Source organism: Cinclus cinclus, chromosome 1 (assembly GCF_963662255.1).
Source record: "Cinclus cinclus chromosome 1, bCinCin1.1, whole genome shotgun sequence".
Lineage (NCBI taxonomy): Eukaryota > Metazoa > Chordata > Aves > Passeriformes > Cinclidae > Cinclus > Cinclus cinclus.
This window is the reverse complement of record NC_085046.1, coordinates 73706941-73719372: the sequence shown is the minus strand read 5'-3', so window position 1 is coordinate 73719372 and position 12432 is coordinate 73706941.

The following is a 12432-nucleotide window of genomic DNA, read 5'->3' as shown; positions in this document are numbered from 1 at the left end:
GAAACAGATTTAAGAAAAAGAAGTAGTTACTACTCAGGAAAGGTTTCAGCCAAAGAAGGGAGGAGTCAAAATATGGGAAAGAAATTACTTGGCTGTCATGGAGGTTGGGGAAGAAGGAGGGGGAGGAGGTGTACCAGATGCTGGAGTAGAGGATCTCCTACTCAGTCCATAGTGCATACTATGGTGAGGTATACATTCTCCTGTAGCCCATGGATATCCATAAGTGAGCAGACATCCACCTGCCATATCTGGAGGGTCCCGCATAAGTGTAGGTGGATGCCCAAAGGAGGTTATGACCCCTTGAGAAGTCTACACTGGAATAGGTCTCTGGCAAGATTTTGGAAAGAGAGGAGCCCATGCTGGAGCAGGTTTGCTGGCAAGACTTGTGACCCTGTGGGAAGTAATGCTGAGGAAATCTAATCCTGCACACTGAAACCACACTGGAGTGGTTTGTGGAAAGCTTCAGCCCATGGGAAGGATTCACACTGGAGAAGTTCACAGAGGACTGTCTCCTGAAAGAGGAGAGTAGGGGAAGAGTGTGAATAAGTAGTGTGGATCTGACACGTCTATTCCTATAAACTTTTCAGTTGTGTTCTAAATTTCTGTCCAACAAGGTGTGTGTATTGATTAACTGTGCAAGGCGCAAATAGAGACTTCAGCTAGCTCTGAACCTGACAAATGTAGTGTAAAGCCTTTCACAGTACTGGGATGCAGAGCTACAGGAAATATATTTTTGGGAGATCTCAGCTTTCTCCAACTCTGCTGGGAAGGTAGCCATCTGTTAAATGCTCTTTTACAGAACCAAACAGAAATCTTAGTTCTCTCCTAAAAGCTAACTAATGGCAACTTTTATATATGTGTGTGCATATAAATAAATAAATAAATAAATAAATAAATAAAATATGCAAATACATAGATTTATATTTATAAATAAATAAACAAAAGCTAATAGGGAATTTTCCAGGCTTCAAGGCCAGGTCAAGTTTCTGCATGCTGAGAATTGCTTTTTCTGTAGCTTCTGCTCTAGCTATAACCAAAAAAATCTTTTGTAGGTGTGGGGAGGGGACATGAGACTAGCTGTACACAGTAAGTTGAATGGAAAAGTTTCATTCATATATTTGAAACTCTATCAGTACAAGTCAGAGGAAAACCAACAAAAGACAAACTAAAACTAAGTTCCCTGAGATGGAGAGAGTGATTTGAAGGGAGTGCAGCTTAACGAGCCAAGTTTTTAGAGCATCTGTTCAAAAAAGGACAGGCTTAGAGTCTTCTCTCAGAACAATTTCTATATTTTTTCAAGTAGTGTTTCAATTAATTCACAAAAATCCTTGGATTGAGGATTTTTTTTTTCCAAAACTCTTGATTTTATACCACCAAATGATTAAAACAGAATTTCTAGTAACTCCCTGTCACATCATATCAATTCACAGCAGCATCCTGAAGTAACGTGTCTTCTTTTCTTGTATTTTGTAGTGCCTATGCAAACCTTGGAAAGATGATTCCTACAGCTGAGGTATACTGCAATTAGTATGCCATAGATATGCACAGTATATCATTTGTCAGTGGTAGCCTAAAGAATTGGTTAGAATTCTTCAATAAAAGTATCTGATATGCCAGATCCATCTCAGAGAATCAAGTGTGAGAAAACTTAAAATTCTGTGTTCAGTGTTTTATCTACATAGTATGCAACAGATAATTTATGTGGCCACTATTAAGTAATAACAGTATAAGAAAATATGAAAGGGCCCTTTTATGAAGTTAGTTATGGTGTATATGAAATCGGAAGGTAGAGAGAGTCCTTGGGGAAAATACTATATAAACAGCAATTAAATACTCTATTGTAATGAATATACACTAGGGGATAAAATATAAGTTCTGCAGGCATTTTTAGTAGCATATCCTAGCTCTCCATGAGTTTAACTTTCTTACAGACTAATAAGCGATTTCTGCAATCACAGAATGGTTTGATTGAAAGGATCCTTAAAGACCATCTAGTTCCAATCCCCGTGCCATGGGCAGGGACCCCTTTCATTAGACCAGGTTGCTCAAAGCTCCATCCAACCTGGCCTTGAACACTGCCAGGGATGGGACATCCACAACTTCTCTGGGCAACCTGTCCCAGTACCTCATCACCCTCACAGTAAATATATATATTATGGAGAAATATGTTTGTTTGTTTTGTTTTTTTTTTAAATATATTCTCCTATATTTTATTAAAGATGACAGAAGAAACTTGTTCCCAAGTAAACAATAGTGATCTCTGCAGTATTTGTCTTAGCAGCAGTTGCATCTACAGTATAAATTGTGCTGTTATTACTTTTATTTTTAGTATGCAATCTGTGTTGTTTTGTTATCCATTTTTTAGAGTAGCTTGACAAGAAATTTTACATTTCTTTTATTAGAAGAAAAAAAAAAATCTGCATTTGCTATTTGTAGACACAATGGGAAAGAAGACACTGCTTTCTCAGAAATATGGTACTAATGACCGCTGTTTAGCAAAATCAATAATTTGGTAAACATGAGCAACACATTTCTGCCAGATTAATACTTTTAGATAAAACAGAGGAGAATTTAATATACATGGGGCATTCAAAACTGTGTATTTATTATGACAAAAATGCTCACAGTTATTGATATGTGTCTAAAAACATTTAGGTTTCAGGTTTTGTGAAACCTGGACTTACTGATGTTGTTCAGTATAATGGCAAAATATATCTTAACAGAAATTGGAAAATTCAAAAAAAGTGGTTTTCTATTTTCATTTCTTTTTGTATTGTTAGAGCAGAACATCTTAAGTCAAGAAAAACTCCTAAAAATAATATGTAACACTGATGTCATTTATCTAGTTATACAGCTGTCAGCAATACTGGTCATAGTTTGATCAAAATAACAGTAAAGTTCCTGCCACTTAACTAAACTAGCCCAGAAAATTAGATTCTGTTTTGCTGTGTATATCTATTAGTTGGTTTTAATGTGCTACTTAACAGCAGAAGCAACAACATAGTAAGTCTTTTATCCATGGTTTCAGAAGTGTAGCAGGTTTTCTTTCATCTTTTTTACTATTTTTTCTTCTAGCAATAATAATATTAATGATAGTTAAAAAACCCTTAGTGTTGTGATTGATGGCAGTAAACGAAGACTGCACCCCTCAAATGTAAGAAGTAATTGAAGTTTTCACAGTATCTGAGAACATTCCCATGGTGCTTTACCAATAAACCAGAATTTCCTGCATGCTACCCTCTCACTTAGTGCATGAAAGAACATGCTTGAGGGTGAAACCAGAGATTTTTGTTACACATCAGTTCTAAACCTCCCCAGCCTCTTAAAAGTAAATATTGAACTATGCATAAAAATTCTGTAACTCCACTGTAATTATGAGATCAGGTGGCATTTATTTCCCTTAGTTTTGTATTGTGTTTCAAAAATGGGTATTAAACAGTTAATATATTTCATGTATATGGGTTTTGTAACCTTTAGTTTTTCATACTGACATAAAATAGCTGGCTTTGGAGAGTAATGCAAGATTTTTTTTTACCAAAATCTCCCACAGGTATATCCTGTGAACTACAAAATCTAATTTAAAATGTTTTTAAAAAGGCAAATTAAATAGCCTGTCTTCCTATGACTTATTTTTGACCCACCTTTCCTCCATAGTTACATGACCCAGAAAAATACAGAGCTTGCACCATTTTTCTTTCCAGACCCTTTCCTTCTTACCTTTTTTCTCTTCCAGTTTTGTTTTTTTTTTTACTCTTGATTCTAGACATGACAAGAAAGGTCAAGAAGAAAAAGTAACATGGGAGAAAGTTCTTTATTATCCTCTCTCACTCTTGCTCATGGTACTCAGAGTGCTTTGTGTATGTAATAGTACCATGTAATTCTCTCAAGTTGAAATTCTGGGTATTTTGGGGTGTGAAATTTGTCGTTGTTCACCACCGCTGTTAGATGTGTTTTCTTACCCTGGGGCAAATTATTTGTCCAAAGTCAATAAGCATTCTACTGTGTCTTCCGTAGCAACCACTTTCCCTGTAGTAGTTAATGTCCTCATTATCTGCTGATGAAGAGTCCTCAACCTGATTTCAGTAGTTGGCATTGCTGATAATCCCATCTTCCTTAATTATCTCCATAGCAATCCTAGTTGTCCTACCAATCTAACCACTTTTTGTCCTATTTTTTTTTGTGTTGAAAAACTTTCTGCTTATAACAAAGTTAAACTTATGATCTTCCACTGTATATTCCAGCTATACAGCCATCCTCTATTTTCTTGTCTACATTTAGTAGGTTCCCATAATTGTTTTACAATCATGAATTCTGAGTGGTTTAGTATATGTTTTAAGGACAGGAGTACCACGTTACAAGTTTAACTGTTGGTATTAGAATTATCAGTAAGATATGACATGACAAAAAAAAATTGGCACCTTTGTGAAAAAATATGCAAATAATATAAAACAGCTAGGTAAAAAATGGTAATTTTTCAAAAACTTGGTAAAAACTCCAGTGATTTTATCATAGCTGTATTTATACATTGATTGTGAACCAAGACACTACTCTATTTTTTTTTAAATTTATTTTTTAAATCTAGATACATTGAGTTTCTGTGATTGTTGGATATATGGCCTTTTAGAATAAATGTTTTGGCAATAATGTTTGTGACAGCATAGGTTTAGCAGTTTTATCAGTAGTACAAAATCACCAGGGCCCTGGAGGAATTCTTGCTGAGCCAATAAGGACTAAGAGTTTTATTAGTGCATCATCAAATCTACAGTCTTTTCCTGGTGTAGTGGGAGATGTTTTCCTTTTAAGTGGAGAATTAAATTTAACTTTCTCTAATAGGAAAGTCAAAATCTATATTGTATAAAGATTTTAAGGGAATTGTCCACAGGATGCATATGCAGATGAGCACGAATCTTTCTAAGAAGAATGTAGTTATATTTTACAGAAAAAACTGGGTGCAACTTCATTTAACAAAGACAGATTTAATATTTTTATTTTTTTTTAATTTCAGAAGTCAGCAAGTTATGTAGCAAAATTAAACAAAATCCCAACTAGGTTTTTTTTTATGTATGTTATATTATGTTATGTCATGTTATGTTATTATATATTATTACATATTATTATATATTTATATATTATATTATATTATATTATATTATATTATATCATATCATATCATATCATATTATATCATATTATATCACATTATATTATATTATATTATATTATATTATATTATATTATATTATATTATATTATATTATATCTCCTAATATCAGGTTCCCTCTCTAATCATTAAGTCCAACTATGAGACTGATGTTAATGAAATCTGTCCTAACCACGTGTAGAAAAGAGAAGTGGTATATAAAACCAGTATACCAAATGCAAAACAACAACCCTTTTCTACAAAAACAAATGTGTCCAGAGAAGACAAAAAGACTGACTGTGGAGGAACTGTTAGGGATGAGAATTCTGACTTCTGACCATGGTGTAACCACACTCTAAATTGGTCACGTATTCATTTTGCCTAGGTTTCATGGTGTTATGTAGCAGACTTTTTGACTAGTATCCTCTTTTAAGACAAGCTGCTCCAGGTGGGCAGAGCAGCCCTGCCAAGGGCATCTACATCCTTTTCCATGAAGCTGGAGAGCTGGCAGAGTGGAATGTCACATCCTGCCAAATGTCTCTGAAGAGCACAGCAGGCACAGTGGGTTCTGCAGTGTATTTCTGAAGTTGTCTGCCTGTCTAAATATTCAACTGGAAAGCTGTATTGGGCTACAATATCACAGATTTGACTATGGATTCCGGTAAGAAGTATGTGTCAAAAAAAAGATTCAAGAATAATGCAGAAGGGTAGAAGAAAGGAGCAGTCTTGACTAGAGACTAATTTACAAGAGAGAAACACATTGAAATGCCTAAATACGTCCAATTTATCTCAAAGTTGATGCTAGAGGCCTTGCTTATGTTTTTTTCTGCATTGTGGTTTAACCCCAGCTGTCAAATGAGCCCCACACAAGTCACTCACTCACTATGTCACCTCTCCTTCTGCGTGGGGGAGAGAATAGGAATGGTAAAAGGTAGAAAACTCATGGATTGAGAAGAAGAAAATTTAATAGGGAAAGCAAAAGCTGTGCACACTAGCAAAGTAAAACACGGAATTAATTCATTGCTTCCCATGGCCAAGCAGGTGTTCAGCCATTCCCAGGAGATCAGGGTCCCATCATGTGTGACAGCTGCTTGGGAAGACAAACACCACCAATCCAAGTGTCTCCCCTAATTCTTCACCCAGCTTTATATGCTGAGCATGATGGCATATGGTAGTTCAAATGTTGCATTTAACAATGGCAAGTTTCTGAGCACTTGCTTTTCTTTAAGCAAGTTTTTTAGAAATCACATTCTTATTCAGTGATGTCTTATGGCAGATAATTTTTCTAGAGTTTTTTGCCCTCAGTGGATCAAGACTGCAACAATGACTTTGACCAATAAACATCAAAATTTTCTTGGATTCATGGCTAGTCAGATCTTTCTGCTATTATCATTTATCTCTTCCGTATATATTTTTTTACGTAGGAACTTTATTTATCTATCTAAATACTTACTTTTAGAAATTAATAACCAAGATCATTGCATGTTTCCTTCTCATTGCAAACAAGTTCTTCGAAAATAAGCATATATGCATACATAGAAACATACGGACACACACACATATGTATATATATTTATTTATATTTTTATTTATTTATTTATTTATTTATGAACACTGATCATTCAGTGTCATTTCACTCTAGTGTGCACTAATGGGTCAATTAATGGGTCAATTAACAAGAACCTGAGATGCCCCAGCCTTTCAGAGTGGGTTATAACACCCTTTTCTCCCTCCTCCTCCCCACCCCCACACCCCCCCCGGGTTCAAAGTCAATGATTTGGCCTCAAATGTTTTATTGAAAATATAAGACAACAACAAGAAAATTGCGAAAATTTCCCCCCAGCTTTCAGTGTGGGAAGCTCCATGAAGAACTAGTCCATGTTCCTACGTGTGTTTTTCAGGTTCTGCTTTATTTTCACCCTTCTCACCATCCTTCCCAGTGACACAGACTGTGATCCAGGGCAGCGAGCCCTGGGTCTGTTTCTCTAAATGCAGGAGCCCATCCTTTCTTGTTGTTAGGGTTAGAAGTTATGTCTGTGATTGATATTTTTGGTAGCCATCTGGGTGGCAGAGGAAGTGGCATAGAAACAGCAGAAGCCTATGCCCGCTAGGATTTTCCTACAGAAAACCATGAAGCACTCTTCCTTTTTTCTCATTTCATGCTTTTGTTCTCTATATATGACAGTATGATAATGGCAGTACAGGAAATAATTTCAGTGCTATATTATATAAAAAATGTGAAAGAATAAAGGAAAGGTCCACATGGGAATGATAATATTTATATATGAATGTAGCGTACAAAATATGTTTATGCTACTGAGATTTAAATTTCCATATCTGACATATTGGTGATTTGTTTTTCTTTGATTACACCCTGAGAAGCAGCACAAGAAATGTACACTGTTAACAGCTGATACATTGAATGTCATGTTTAATGCTTTTCAAACGTAATCAAAATATTTAATATTTTCTTGTGGTTTCTTCTGTATAATGCTGAAATTAAAGCAAATGAGACATCATTTCTTTTAATATTCCTTAGAAGTGCAAGAGAACCTATAAATGACACATTCTGGGCTGATTCAAGCATATTGCTGAATTAACATAGACATTTCTTTCTGAAAACATACACATAAAAATCTCAGCAGGGTTGTAAGTTTGACATTCCCATGCCCCAGAGGCTTTATGCTTATGTACCGCTGCTCAGAAATGGAGATTTTTTTTTTTCTAAGAATGCTGACCAGTAAAAACAATTTAATAGGGGTATTTAGGATGTATAGAAGTTTGTCAATGGAGAAGCTCTGCCAGACCAGGTCAGCATCTAAATACTATGCAATAAAAAAAAAAAAAGCAAAGAATCTATGTACAATTATTTCATATTGCAGATCATACTCTGTCAAAGGGTAGTATTTTCTTACTTCTTCATTCTGTTGCCATTCCTTATGTCCTAGCACAATGGTTCTCTACAGAATTAGTACTTGCTCTTTTCAAAATAAATTTAAACTGTGAGGAGGATATGAGAATTTACATTTTTCTTGGGGAGATAATTCTATATTATAAGAAACATCAGTGCTTTGACATTCAGTTTCCTTATAGTTCATCTATAGATCCTTGTTCATAATACTATATTGAATATTCTGTGTTTCTGAAGAGAAGTATTTTGTGAACCATGTCTGTTATTTAGACCTTTTTTCTTCTGCTCTTCTCAAATTTGAATGATCCAATTCTACCATGGAAAATTCCTTGGGCTTAAGGACACCTCTTGTTTCATTTGTTTAAATTATTTTAAGCATTCTATAGTTCACAAACTGGCCAAGTAATCTCTTAACTTGATAGGAGAATAAGCTTTACCTTTTGACAATTGTTTTTATACCACAAAATCTTCTCCTTCCCTCTGCTTCACTTTTCACTCCAGAAGTTTTAATTGCAGAGCTAGGGGTGATGCATGAGCAGAAAGGAACACAGCTTGATTTTCTTCTTCTGTGATGCATTTGAGGCATGACTAAGAATGAAAACAATATTTCTACTAGGATACTGAGAAAATATGACCTTGAATACACTGCCAGGTAATAAATTTGGAATCTCCAGTTTTGTTGAACTATTTCCTAGGCTAGAACTATATTGCCTGCTAACAATCATAAAATATAAGATACTCTCTTAGAAGGAGAAATTGTACCTGAAAATATTTTGAAGTTACTGCAATTAATCCCTTAGAAAACCCCAAGCTAGTTTTAAAAATGAAATAGTTTTTTTTTTAATTATTAACCTTTTGAATACAAATAATATAATATTTTTTTATGTTTGATAGTTGAAAGAGGTTTGAAAGCAATTACTGTTGATGCAATGATAAACAATACCAATTCACAAATTTATCCTTTTCTATTTTTGTGGTTCACTCTATTACTAAAACCAAGAGCCTAATTCAGACATATAAACAGATTTATGGTTAGCCAGTTTCTATTCTTTTCCACTGGCCATATTTCTGACAGTCCACTCTTGGTCCCTTGATCAGTCTGTTTGCATTCTGTGACTCTTGTTTTTAAAATATACTCAAAATGTTTGATTTTAATTTTTGTTCCCAAATTTCCGTTATCTTTCATCTTCCCACACATTCATCCTTTTTCATGCTATCATTCTTCTATATATGTCTCTATTTTATGATATATTCTGATGTTTCCCAAATTGTAACTTGAAATTTGTGAGCCACAGCAGTTAGTAAAAAACTTGCCTATAAATGTCCTTCTTTGTTTTGCTCCTTCTCCAAGCATGATTATTGGATGAAAGTAAAAAAAAAAATAATTTCCAGGAAAAAAAGATGGACCAAGAAATGTTCAGTAAGTCCTAAAAGCTGTGGAAATATGCCTCAATGAGAAGGGATTCATAAGTCTAAAATGTCGATTAGAGTAGCTAATATAGTTAGGTAAAAGACACTACCTCTTTCCTCAGGCTTTCGCTCTATTGGAAATGTATAGATGTATCAATTAAATCGGATTGCCTCACTAGTAGAAACGTGTTTGTATCAATGATGTAATGCAAATATCCTTTTTTTTTAATTTTTAAGGGCTTTCCATAAAATTAAGATAAAATCCTTTAACACATGGGGTTTTTTACCTCTAAAAATTACAGTGTTCATAAGCCTTTGCCATGAGTTTTGTGTTGGCAAGTGCAGCAGCGTCACTGACTTGGGAAGAAAAAATGCAGTGGGTGAAATCTGGCCCTTACTGCTATTGCTGTGCAAAAACTGGCTGTAAAACAATGCAGGGTTGGCTGAACATCAGTGACAACAAATATTCTGGCACTGTCATGCAGGATGGCTGAAGGCACTCATCCATGGCACAGAAGAAAACACACAGGCATTGGTTTGGAAAAGATCAAACTTACCCTTTGGTCAGTAAGTTGCAGATGGCAGCATATGTGTTAGCAGGTGGGGAAGCTGTTTACTGTCTTTGGCTCCCACTCTGGTTCCTGTTGGATGTTGCTGTGTTGCCTGGTGCCCATTCTGTATCCTAATTTGAGCATTAGTTGAGACAAAGCTCTGCATTTACACTGTGGATGGGGTTGAAAAGCCTCTTCATGTCTTGCTTTCTCTCTGCATCCCTGCTGAGTGCTGTTCAGGCTTGCTCCTAAAGATTTGTCATTAAATTACAAATCTTGGATTGCTGGAGAAAAATAAAGGGGTTTTTTTCAGCAATCAAAAGATAATGTCTCATCAAGAAATCAAATGAAAAGGCATAGAAGGAGTCCTTAGGAATAAAACCCAATCCGTTCTGGACTGGAGACCAGCTGGTGTTGAGTACTACAATCTGATATTCTTCTACTGTCCACACCTTCTGTACCACTGTATTCTGCTTTAAGTGAGAGATTAAGGATAGAGATACTTCTTTTTCAAATATGACCATATTCCTGCAGTCTTTAGGGTTTGTTGCATGTTTATTTATCTATCCTTTTTCCTTTGTACCTGAAATTAAAAGCCTCTTTCATTCACTTTCCTGCACAAGGCAAGCCCAGGAAAGCAACTTAACTTGTCCTCCTGAAACTGTTTTGGATTTGTCTCCAAAACATATACCTGTCCAAAGACCAACTTTGAAAATAATCTTTGATTCACAGTCACATGGAAGGTCTTCTTCTTCTGAGATGTCTGAAATTTCTGGGGCAGTGAAATCTAATTACATGCAAAATTTCTGCTTATTTTTATCAGTGAAGGTACATAAATTAATGTCTTCTAAATCGTTAGCTCTCCTTAAGGCAGTCTGGCCTGTGGAGAGAACAGGTTTTTGCTTCTGTCTTCAGTATTGTCCTGCTGGGTGTTTTTGGGGGAGCTGGTGCACAAATAAGAGCTTTTGCAACCTGTGAAACGGTGATAATGACACTGACCTTCTTTGTAAGAAAGCTTTAAAAACTAGGAATAAAAGCATTATATAAGAAGTAAGTATTATTATCGTTGCCCCTAGCAACTAGCAGCTTGCTTCCTGCCAACTGAAAGAGCAAGTCTCAAGTGACAAAAATCTTAGCCCTAAATTTCTTCTCACTGCTTTTACTCATGAAACTCTTTCATCCCTTCTTCCTCTAGTATGTGCCAAAAATCTACTTACATGATTAAGTGGATGGGGTGGTCATCTTGCCTCCAGCTGCTGGGAGGAAGGGAAGGCTGCAATGATCCCGGGCAGGTTTTGGGATCCTCTGTTCCTCTAAAAGATATTCTTGCATTACTCAAACAGATTACAAACTGTTTCTAGTCTGGGCGAAATGTCTACCTGTAACTCGACAAGCGAAATGAAGGACAGAATTATAAGAGTTATCATTTTACTCCCACCAAAATCAAGATCTGTGTTTGTGCAGGCATACTTTGTACAGCCTGTCATTCCCCTGTGAGAAGTGATGGGAGAAATGCTTGCCACACTGACTCTAAAAGCAAATGCTTTTAAAATTACAGAGTTCATTCCAAGCTTGATAAAGGTATATTAATATGTGTTATGACAGGAGCTGCATCAAATTCCATGTTAAAGTGAACAAATCAGGAATGTGCTCATATTTTAAGTTACAGGACTGTTATGAAAATGTATTTCCTGCTAAAACTGTGAACAAGAAAAAGACATTGGAGTTGTGACAAGACACTGTCACTTCTTCGGCTCTTACTAGTGATCTGAAATTTTTGTAAAAAGTATTCATGTGAATTTTGCTGGAGTGGGAGAAAGGTGCTTTGGTTTAAATGGGGATGATGCGGGGTGGAAAGTAAAAGCAAAGAAGTACGTGTTCCTGGATTTCCTGTGCTGCAGCGTGCCCTGTGACAGCCAGTGGGCTGATTCCAAGCAAAAGCACTCACTTCCCCTGTAAAAATAATGCCAGCGTGATTTCTTTGAAACACAAGAACATTAATATTCACAAAAATCTTTTCTGCATTTAGTTCCTGTGAGATTTTAATAAAGATTAAAAATCCCAAATTTGGAAGTGATTTTTAAGTAGAGTTCAAGCCAGATCTCTCCTCATTTGAATTATGATTCATGAACTGAAAATGAACCAAAGTGTAAAATATACCTTCTAACAAAAGGATGCTAGAACATCATAAAAAAAAAATCTGTGAAGTCATATTATTTTATATCCTCCAGCTTGCACTTAGTGGAATGCATCCTGTGTTCTGTCACGGACTTTTTTTTTCCTTTTAGATGGGCATCTCTGTTTGATGGGGTGTGGTACATAACGGTTGCTGTTGGCAAACCTTTTAGATAATAAAGTGTGGATTTTTTATAATATATGCAAGCATATACACTCATGTGTGCATGTATAACAAAAAAGAC